We start from the raw sequence: 12,594 nt of genomic DNA on the forward strand, positions 1-12,594 counted from the left end.
TACAACGGTGTAAAGCTGTTTAACAATGCGGAGATGAGTGGAAAGGCAGATCAGAGGGGATCAACATAAGTGTATTCAACAGAGAATGCACGCAACAGTCAGCAGGCAAACGTTGTATTGCTTCATAATGAAATTAATACAGCCTATCAATAGCAACGTTATATAAGATACAAGGGGGCAGCAGGGGGAACCTAGGAACAAATCATCATTAAAACATGGAAGATGATGGTCTCATCTCTTCAGTTGGAGTCAAAGAGGCCCATGAGAAACCATTGGAAGCAAAAGACTGACCTTTGAGGCCGACCAAAGGTTTGGAAGAGGAGCCCATTACCAAAATCACGACCACAAAAATAATGACACTGATCCTTTAAACACAAACATGGACAAAAACACTCAAGTAAATTAGGGTTAAGGTCGTAGCCTTTGACATACATAATCTATAATCTATATTAATCGTCGTGCATTCATACAGTATGTACTACAGAATATTTGATTGGTCATGCGGGACCGAACACAGTGTTCTATATGTGAACTCTGCGTATCAATGATTGTTGGACAGAGGTGTGCGATGATGATGTCATCGCAGACGGAAGCAAAGCGGGCATCCCATAATGCACTGTGATGGAACAGAGTGTGGCATTAACGAATGAGCTCGCAGATTACACCAACAGCCCCTTGGCCTGTTGCCTAGACAAGCATCGTGTACAAACATGTGCACACACCAACACAACCACACACACACATGCACAATCATGCACGGATAGAGGCTTACATAAACGTGCACACACACACACGCATGAATACAGAAGCTTACACACACACACACACACAAATATAACCTTGTACACACACATACACACACACACGTGCATATAACATTGCACACACACACACACACACACACACACACACACACACACACACACACACACACACACACACACACACACACACACAAGCAAGCAAACACACACATGCACACGCTTCCTTCATAGCGGATTGGGTATAATCCCGGTGCTGAGGATAGTGTATGACGGCCTTGATTCCAGACAATGACAGTGACCTATCAAGTCTGTTGGATTAACCACAAGTAGAGATGAACTCCAACTACAGCTTCCTAGTTCACACTAAAATAATAGTTATTATGTAGTATTCATTATTTTACCAGACTTCCTTTGGATCAAAAGAAACATACTATTCTAAATTAAAGCTGTGTTGATTTTCTGTTCCTCCTATTGTGGCCTTTCGCCTTCACAACCTTAAATCTGGTGTAGGTAAGATTTGAGAGTTGGAAAGGGAGAGGAGAAAATCTCCCTCCCTATGTTGTTGCATCCATGCATGTGTTAATGACAAGCAACTAGACTCCCTGAACCAATCAGGGAGCGGCTGTCCTGATTGGTCAGACATGAGCCGTGATTGGTCTTTGATCTTAATTGTCTGGTACAGAGGTATGGGCAGGCAACTCAAAACAGATATTCTCACAGAGATTTTCACCCCTGACAATGGCTGACGGATGGCTATTTATGTCAAACGACACTCTAATCATAGCTCTTAAATCTTACCTACAGCCCCTTTAATACAAAGTCAAGAGTCAATGGTCTTGAAATACCCATCAATAGGTCACAATCCTTGCCTAGCATACGTGAAGTAAAGAACACTGCTGCCTATAAAGAGAAGATGGGCATTGGAAGGCACTTATAATATTTGAGAAAAGGCTAAGATAAATATATCACACATCCATAGTGACAATTTCTTACTATCAGAGTCCAACAGGTGCGATGTGTAATACAACCGTGACACGAGACATGAGAGGCTGTGAGCCCTCTATCCACTCTGAGCTCTGTCATATTCAGAAACACAGTGTCTTGATGAAGAAACACTTACATTTGATTGTATGCTTTGATTGTCAGCCTCACACGTCGGATAAAAGCATCTGCAGTTCTTTTCTTCATGTTTTGCATATTAACCTGTGAAAAGCAATGACAATGCAAGTATAAAAAAAGGCTCCTCTTAATGACTAAATGTAAATGTGTGTTGGAAGTTCAGACAGACTACAGGAATAGCACAAGACTGTTTCCACCGTTTCATGTTCAAGGTGATCCCCTGCAACAGACCGGTTCACCTTGGAGGGTGAAATTAGCCCCCAAAAATTCTAGGGGACCTTTCATGTTAATCAAAAACAATCTCTAATTACATTGGATTGATACATGTGATGCTAAAATCTTATTATCAACACACACACACACACACACACTGTTTGTAGTGTGATGATTTCAGACTGACTTTGATGTGTTGTTAATTCATTTATTGTCCTGTAAATCATTCCTGGATTCAATGTTCATCCCTCTCTGCTACCATTGATGCGGCTCCTCTTACCCTGCTTTTGATCATTGTGGCTCGGGCTGGAACAGGTAAAAGGCTTTTTTTTCTTTCAGCATAGCAGGCTGATTAGGGCGCATTTGAAATGCATTACATGGAATACGCAGAGAGAGAGAGAGACACAGAGAGAGAGAGAGAGAGAGAGAGAGAGAGAGAGAGAGAGAGACAGAGAGAGAGAGAGAGAAGCAGAAGAACAATGCGAGGCAGACATTGAGAATTAAAATGAACAGAGAGGGGGAGAAAGAGAGAGAGCTCTTTTATTTCCTAGTCGAACTAGTGAATAGAGAAAGTCAAACACGAAACGTGGGTGCCTCTGAGAAATGAATTGTTCAATGAACAAGAAAAATACTTTCACCCTTTTGAAAGAGTGAAGAGTGCCATGAAGCAGTTCTAATCTGTTGTGCAAAGAAGCCATCCTGCATCCCCTTGAAGTCATCCTGGCCTCTCCACCACAGTGTGTGTGTCAGCTTCCACACAGAGGTATTTTTGTCACTGTTAGGTCACCGTTTCACATTATCATCAGTTGTTTAATAAGCATGTGATTCATTGGATTTATCTGTCACAAGTTGTTAATGGATATTCCGGGATAGTTCCCTTGTAGCCCCAAGTGTATATAAATAGCATGCTGGTTTTTGCCCAAACACAGTTAATAACACCCAGGTCAACTCTTGGATTACGGTAGCAAAAAACATATTGGCAGGGAGAAATTACCAAAATCTGGTTAGGAGCTCAGACACACTACAACATCTACACATGGCTTTAGTGAACATCAATACATTTTCAGACAAAACACTTACTGCTGAGTGACAGACTGTCCATAGCACACACAGTGTGTGCTTATACAATCAAGAACAAAAATCATAAGCTTTAAATATGTAGGACTCATAAGGGATTTGATTTCGAGAGAGAGAGAGAGAGAGAGAGAGAGAGAGAGAGAGAGAGAGAGAGAGAGAGAGAGAAAGAGAGAGAGAGAGAGAGAGAGAGAGAGAACAGTATATAGCAGGCAAAGAGACAGAGGACATACTGTAGGGCGAAAGCTAGAGATAATCTCCAGAGATGGTAGATTTGTGGATTTATACCGATTCGCTGAAGCACAAACTTTTTTGTTAGCTCTCCAACTGTGTGAATCAAAAGGGATTTGATAGCAAAGTATAACAAAAATACACTTTGTGAACAGCCTGAGGGATTATAATAGACCATAATCACCATGTTTTAATAACACTAGTATTGCAACACATAGGGTATAATGGCTCAAGGTTAAAGTTGAGTTATTCATTATTCTCCTAATTCCTTACTGAGTGATGGCTTCGTGTCCTTGGTGTGGTTAAAAATTACAAGGAAAATATATGATTACATAATCCTACTATTCTAGTAAATGTTGAAAAGGGACTGATACTTGAAGCTGCATTTCTGGTATGTTTTATGTTGCTTTTTAGCCTCTGAATGTTTTATTTTTGTTAGTCTGGGGTTAGTGTAGTATCAGATTTAACTGAGCACTTGGCTCACGGTCCAGTGAATGATTTTATGGGCCCTATCTTGCGCCCGGCGCAATTGACTTTCTACACCGACGCATGTGTCGTTGCTAGTTTGCACCCGGCGCAAAGCTCATTTATCCCGCCGTCATAATAGCAACAGCGCCGTAGAACCGCCCACAAAGCTACTTTGACTTTGCGCCTTGACGTCTGCGTTTTAGACCGTCTAACTAGGGCCCCATGTGCCCTTGCATGCTGTCCCCAGGAGCTCTAATGGTGAGGGTGGTGGTGGTGGTGACGGAGAAGGGGGCAGTGGGGCATCACAGTGCCTGTCCTTGTGGAGAATCATCCTAATGCCTTTCTGAAGACAAAGGACCTGTGAGCCCCAATCAACACATAAACAGATGGAAGTAAATAGAGATGTAAGAAATGACACCAACACACAAGTAAAAGCACTTCAATTTCAAGCAATACATGCTGAAATGAACTACCGTCTATAAGGATTTATTGAATGATTTAAAGCATGCACACAAACACACACACACACACACGCACGCATACCATTAAATACAAAGAGCCCGGCCTAAATGTTTTACCTGCATGACTCAAGCCCTCATGTGAAAGTATCACTCCCCCCGGCAAAGACAGTACATGAAAAGAGCCACAGCCATCCATCTCTCATCTCTCCCTTTCTTCCTGTGGGTTTCCTTATCTATATTTAGTTTTTCTTTGTATTGTTACGTGAAGGAACCGGTATGGTTGTGAGCTCTTCCCAAGTTTGTACTTTTGCGTAGTTTCTCATTATCGAGGAATTAATGCAGCTGTAATTGCCTTGCAGTCGTTTTGAATCAGCTGCATGCTGTTTTAGTTTAAATGTCCATCATCTGTGAATATATAATAATTTAATAAATCCGAATAAATCCGAATCGCCAAAATAATCACGTTATTAACCCTATTGTCGTGTGTATTAATAGAGAATGAGTGACTGTGAATACCATGCAAAACTCAACATTTGAACCATAGTCATGACAGTCTATCCTGTTTTTTCCGTGCCTGCTCCAGAACGGGACAGAAGGTAGTTTTGTCTTGGCTCTTTTCTCAGATCAATAAGCTCTGTGACTGAGCCTCATACTCTCTTGCACCGTACGCAAAGCTAGGATTCTCCCTCTAGGGAATCTCCCAGAACCCCAGTGTCTCTACTCCACAGGCTATTCCAGTAGCTTTGTGTTGTCTGCTGTCGCTATATTAGGAGAGAGATGGATCTGCTTTCAAGGAGCTTCCAAGGACAGAGCACAGGGGCGCAGAGGAAAAGGAGTGAATGAGAGGGTGCCAGGGAAAGAGAGGAAGGGAGAAGAGAGGAGAGGTAAAGATAAGAAAGCGGGGGGAAGAGTTAGCAAAGAGTGTAGAGGATGCCAGGACAGGACAGGAGAAGGAAGACAAAGGAGATTTATTGGAAGAAAACAGAAAGAAGTTTGAGCAGAAGGGATGGGGCAGAGAGAGAGAGAGAGAGAGAGAGAGAGAGAGAGAGAGAGAGAGAGAGAGAGAGAGAGAGAGAGAGAGAGAGAGAGTTTGTCTATGAGTAAGTATGGGCGAGTGCGTGTGTTGATCTGTGAAGATGGAGTGCATTAGAAGAGGAGGGTGAAAGGTGAGGTCCATGGGGCTGATAGGAGAGATGAGATAAGGGGTGTGCAGGAGAGTGATTGGGGTGAGTCGCTGATGAGAGGAGAGGGCGGTGCTCACAGCACCGCCTAACACAGTGTGTTAGTCTATGGCCACACCACAAACTAACCACACAGACAGACGTTGACCATAAACACAATGCACAGGGAAGCCCTATCCTTATTCTATCTGCATTAGTAATAAAAACCCTGTTGATGGAGTCATGTATTTTCAGTTGTGGAATCTGACGCTTTTGATTCCTTTTAACTATTATTAATCACCTTTGCACACACACAATGAAATAATATATTGAAGATAAGCAGGTAATGTTATCACTGAGTGACATTATCAGAGTACTAATATAACAGTTCAACTTCAATGAGCAGAGAAACAACCCCTTACAGAACAGCTTGTTTTTTGGGATAATTATAATTTTTCTACTTAGCAGTAGACAGCTACGCAAGAGCGTTCATCTGGACTCGACACCTGGACAAATGGGATGGAAAGAAATGTGTAATTAAAATAATTGTGTGTGTGTGTGTGTGTGTGTGTGTGTGTGTGTGTGTGAGCGCCTGTGAGAGCGAGAGAGAGAGAGAGAGAGAGCGAGAGCGTGCGTGTGTATGTGAGTGTGCGAGTGTGTCTGTGGCTGATGTTGTGGGAGTACAGGACTGGGGCAGGGCTGTGAGGGAGAGGGGTGCTGATGAGAGAGAGATGAGGACATTTATTTGAATAATTGAGTTTATTTAATGTCAGGCCAATCTGTTTGGATGACCCTCATCCTCTCCTCTGTCCTGCTGTGACACCTACACTGCATGTCTCTCCCCTCTCTTCTCTTTCTCCCTCTCTCCCTCCCTCCCTCCCTCCTTCCCTCCCTCCCTCCATCTCACCCTCCTTCCCTGCCTCCATCCATCTGTCCATCCATATCGATCTGTTTGTCTGTCAGTCTGCATATTTATATATACCTGCAATTAATCACAGAGAGGTACTGGGAGCTAAATATAGAGGAGGCCAGTGGACACATTCAGAATGATCTACATGCCTATAAATAGACCCGTGATCCATATCTCAGCCAGGATGGTTCAAGGTTTGTGGTATCCTTTGTCGAGGAGACTTACAGGGAGTTTATGGACCAGCAGTTTCTCGTATGGGACCAGAGTCATGTTGCGGCTTTAAAGAAATAAACAAGGGAAAGGGTTGTGACTGTTAGACATGGGAAATGGTGACCGGATGTTGTACCCAGTACCAACAGCTGGGTAATACTGTCATCAATATTTCATCGCCGAAATAAGACTTTCGGTAACACAAGTGCTCAAAATCAACCACTGAATTTGGGACATCTCTTTAATCTTATTCAAAATTAACTACTGAAAATATTTAGAAAATATATATCAGTAATTACTTTTCAAAGCAGCTGATTCTGCAATTTGTGTGAATGTGAATGACTCATTAACCAGCGGGAACGTGTGAGTAAGCTAATAGTTTTAAGGATGACATTTTCACAGGTGAGAGAGAGAGAGAGACAGAGACAAAGAGAGACCCAATGAGAGAGAGAAAGAGAGGGAGAGAATATGATCAAGAGAGGAGGAGGACATTGTCACGGTGACTTTAACATCTGCCCGCCAGCCACACACACACACCCTCCCTAACTGAGTTGCCTAATCCTCGCTCCGAGCCACGCTCCAAGTGTAGACAAACTAATGCTTTTTTAATCCACAAACCTCCCCGTCAACACTTAACAACATCACATGATTCCTGGTCTTGTGTTAAACGCGTGGCAAAGACGCCAAAGCCCACTGCTGCGTGATGACTGCCACAAACTGCATAGAGTCAAAATGTACCTTCACACGGATGGACCCAATAAGTGTCTGTTATTTTTCCAGATGTCTCTGTAGATATGTACAGAGAAAGGAAAAAAAAGACAGAATGACGCACGTTCAGTCTGAACAATTGAAATGTCCCACACACTCTTCTGACTGCATAACACAGAAATCTGTGTAGATATTGACAATACTTCCCCATGACATTCACAATAAACTAGTCAGAGATCTGGGCCCAGGAAATGCCTGGGGGTGGGGTTATTAATATTCACAGCGCTGACAGAGGTGACCTATGATAATATACGTTAGTTTATGAGACAGAACGTCTCCCTCTCTCTCTCTCTTGCTCCGCATGTCTGTTTAGGTCATCTCAATGACTGTATTAGGGCGCATTTTCGAATCCTCTCATGCACGTGTATAGACACACACACAGTGAGAGAGAGAGAGAGAGAGAGAGAGAGAGAGAGAGAGAGAGAGAGAGAGAGAGAGAGAGAGAGAGAGAGAGAGAGAGAGAGAGAGAACAGAGGGATAGAGAGACAGAGGAGATCGAGAGAGAGACGGAGAGACAGAGACAGAGAGACAGAGAGAGAGAGTAAACTTGGTTAGGAGACGTTCTCCCCCAGGGCTGACATTGATTGCTCCTTTCAGACTCGCTTGTCCTCAGGAGACACACACACACACACACACGCACGCACAAACACACACACTGTGTGCTCTATAGTATAACACCGGCTGACGCCATTAGTCACCATGCATATTATCTGCATTTGATGAGCATTAGTGCACAACACTGAGGAATCATGTGGCAACCGTCTTTTTCTCTCACAAAAACACATAAGAACATTGGTAAATCAAATCCTGAGGGACCATCTCTCCACCGTTTAGCGCCTTCATATATCTAAATATCTATCTATACACACACACACACACACATATACTGTATATATAAATAAATATATATGTATATATTAATCTTGCCCACAACCTAGTTGTCAATGTTAGCATGACGAAATGAGGAACAGTTAATAAAAATGATAAAAACAATAAATAGAGATAATCAATAAATAAACAAATAATAAAGCTAACCTTCCAAATCCATAAAGCTTCATTGAGAATTTCCCCTTCTGCTAAGACGGATTCATCGTTTTTGACAGAGAAGTTGGTCTCTATAATAGTTAGCTAAAGTTGAACAAGAAGGCCCAACTTTATAGAAAAAATAAAGAGTTTCAGTTGTGTAAGTCAACTGAGGTAAAAGCTTTGGCGTGACTGTGGAAAATGGGTGAGTGGGAGAAGAGGAAAGAAGAGTAATAGAGAGAGAGAGTCAAAGCAAGAGAGCGAGAAGGGAGAGAGGGGGAGAGACAGTGACAGTCACAAGTAGGACTTGACAGTCACAGAGAGTGCCTGAAGGGAGGAGAGATATGGGAGAGGTGACAGATAAGAGTTCAGTGAAAATACACCCAATTCAACAAAAGTCTCAGTTCAACAACCTAACAACAATCAGCCCACAGCAAAACAACCAGAGGAAAAGACATTCAGGGGCAACAGCAAGCAATGCAATTAAAAGCACACAACATGATACTTCCCCCCCCTAAGTAGGCCTACATTCATTACATTGTTAAAACATTAATAGCACAACAAGATGACAGTAACTGTAGTAAATCCTTGAATCAAGATAAAAGCACATCCAAACGCATGTCGAGTTATTGTGTCTCAAACACTGCTCTGTATTATACCCAAGCACCTCTTTGCAATCTCAGCATCCACAGTTCTCCTGACTGCGTAAAAGTAAACAAAACCCATCCCATGCAGTGAACAACACAAGCAGTGCCAGCCGGGAGGCGTCTGTCACAATGATTGCAATTACGTATGAATGGAGGTTGAGTAATGGTTTGCATGATTAGCTTAGATGTAGAGGGAGAAAGCGAAAGAAAACACGCCGGTTAAAACATGCCTCATGCCGAGAGGGTTTGTGATTTAGAACGGCTTGATAAACACTTGAAGGGCCACGTGATTGGGGCAGCTCACATGGGAAATGGTAATGCATGGGCTGCATGCGGTTGAAATGTATTCCTCTTGCTCGTGGGTGAAGCTGCATACATTGAACCAACCCCTCGGGAAGAAAATTTGCCAAGGTATGGAGGAACGCCGAGAGTGAAAGCTTTCATCTTGTTGTGGTGGTCATCATTAAAATGGTTGATTTCTCAGGAATATCAGAAACAAACCTATGGGCCGCCATTTACCGAAAGCTCAGTGTTGTGTTTTCTGGACTTTCTTTTCTGCAGCTCACGTTCCAGGAAGGATCTCAGGACATGGGATTAACATTATTCCCTCTGGATCCCTGAATTCCTGTTTCCAATTCCTGTGACCTGTTCCCTACCAATATGCACCCTATACACTTTGCCAAAGTGAAGTATAAATAAAGTTATGTTTGACAGGAGAATTATAAACATAATAAGAGTTTTCTATGTATGAGTGATCTGTGGAGCTCATCAAAACGTTCACACTCCACACACACACGCACACACACACACACACACACACTTGCCAGGAAACCATCCTATGGATGTTAATGGTCAGTGGAAACCATCTATGAGTTTCCAAACAGCTCCATAAACCAGTTCAGAATGTGTCCGTGCCTTACGTCCCTTGGCAATAAACTGAAAGGGTTGGATAAATGGACAGATGAATAAAACCGCCCATGTCAAAACAGAAGCATTTTACAGAAAAAACATGCTTCACACAAAGGCTACTTCTCTCAATAATATAAAAGAGGGGATTATCCAAATAACATTTTTCAAATTATGCAGATGGCTAGGTGTAGAGGGTCTAAGCCAAGGGCTCTCCAAATCCCCCGCTACACAAAACCACTACGGTTACTCAATAACATTAAAAAGAGAAGGTAATCGTGATAACTGCTATTCAGTTAGGAATATACACAATTAGCCACGTTTAAAGGGCCAGAGCCCAGGGCTGTGTGAATCACCCAGCACATTGAACCTCTCCACTGATCTCTCCATCAAGGACAATGGAGCATGGAGGGGCTTTGACCTCTCCATGCTGCCGTAGATTGTTTCTCCAGTAAACTGTTATTCATTTATATGGTCTGTTGTCATGTTGGCAATAGGGTGTTTTGCCATGTAGGTCGAGGCAGTAAGGAAGGTAAATGTTACCCAGCCATACTGCTCCAAATGTGTGTCTTTGAATTTTGAAATGTGTATTAAAAGGGTGAAGTCAGTTCGGTCTTATTTTTCATATTTTTCACTGGAACGAATGACAAAAGTAGGCCTCTCATTGATAGATCACAGAGAGATAAATGATGACTCAATAATTGTTTTTACACTTTGAAGTACTGTATGAATAGATAACTAAAACAATTCATCCAAATACATTTAAAGTGACCGGGTTTAAATTGTCTCCAATGACCACAATTTCAGCACTTATGAGCGGGTGAGGTATGAGGTGACGCCACACTTATCAATCTACTTTCCAAACAGGCATCTGTGAATCGGAGGCCACAATACAAAGAGAAAGCGACAAAAAACTCGATGGAAGGCGGATGGATACGTAGGCCTTCCTGAGTACTGTGACTCATGCCCTCACTCTTTTCTGCCGTCTCTCCAGCACAGGCGTGCGATAAAAGCATGATTACGTACAGGCGGAGAGGAGTGTGAGGGGGGGCTGTTTCCGACAATAGAGCCATTACTGTGGAGATGAAGTGTGTCCTCTGAATGGAGCTCCTGTACTGAGGTGGGCCACAGTGATGTGCAGGGTCCTCCAGCCTCACGGACACCAGAGGGTCTTCTCTCACTGCTGGATGGATGGAACAGGTTCACGTGTTATGAATTGATGAGTATAGAATAGAATATACTTTATTGTCATGTCCTGCATGAAAATTGACTTTGGTCTCACTGATACAACACATAGGATACATTAGAATAGACACAGTCATTCCATTAAACATAGACATATATGGGTCTACTAACATAATAAGTACATTAATACATAGGCTTACATACATACTGAGTAGAAGGTCTACATGACATGGTGAGTAGGTAAAAAAAAATACATACTGTGTAGGTCTACTGACACATTGAGTAGCAGATTTGGGGAGTAGTGAACTACATCCAATTCAAGTTAAACAACATTTTGCAGTGGCTTGCTGGTACTCCATTCATAATTGCATAGTGATTATAGTATTTATATGTTGTACTACTGGAACCAATAACACCGCCCCCACACACTGAAGCCTGTTTGAGTCCTAAAGATTGTATTCAGATGTTACAATACTGAGTAAGAGTAAGAAAAGTCATTATAGAGGTAGAGAAAATGTGCAAATTTAAATATTCCCTTAAATATGGTCCTCGTGAAAAGCCCAGATGGGATTGTTTTGTTTAGGACAGGATTACATCTCAGAGGAAGTCCAGGAAGCATTGTAAGCTCACCAGTAATACACGTTTGACTATAGCTTTCTGAATTTGTTAAACTAAACATGAAGTTATTAGGGCTCAATTAGTCATATGCATTAATAATTCCTATGTATTAAAAACAAAAAAGTTACCTGGCTTACTAAGTAATTCTGCTTGGATTTTGCTTTTTTGTATTTTCACAAACACAATCTACCATAGGCGTAAAAGTCTCTCTGCAACGACCATGGGGCAACAACTGATCCACTTGTTTAGTTCCCGTTCCCAGTTGTTGAATATCATTCTCTGAAAGAGCCGCTAGTGACATCTAGCGTCAACCTCCGGGCATCACACTGGGACCGGGGCATGACGCAAAACTGGGTACATTAAGCACGGAGAATTATCCATTATTATCCATTGTTTAATACCAAAAATTGCATCCGTTTACATGAGGTGTATTTTTTTATTGGCAGCAACATAACATTTTCCTTAAATCATGAAATATATCTAAAATTAAGAATGCCCTCATTCAGTCACCTTTATTAAAAAACACTTTCAAAATAAAAATAGATATTGGTGACGTCATACTCATTGCATTCAGATACACATCAGATAGAACCTTCGCTGGGCCTAACCAGTGCTGATCTGCAACATTCCTAAAACAAAGGCAGGAAATATACAACGTTTTGGCGACTACTACTGGCTGTCACCCGTCAATCACAAACATCCAATAAGGTAGAAGCGGGATACTAGCGACTACCTACTAAACAGTACAAATATGTGACTCCCAAATGGAGTAGGTCTCTGAATACAATGTGCTGAGGTTATAACGTTCCGTTAAATACGTTGAGTAGAAAAACACGA

Source organism: Micromesistius poutassou, assembly GCF_964030765.1.
Source record: "Micromesistius poutassou genome assembly, chromosome: 7".
Classification (NCBI taxonomy): Eukaryota; Metazoa; Chordata; class Actinopteri; order Gadiformes; family Gadidae; genus Micromesistius; species Micromesistius poutassou.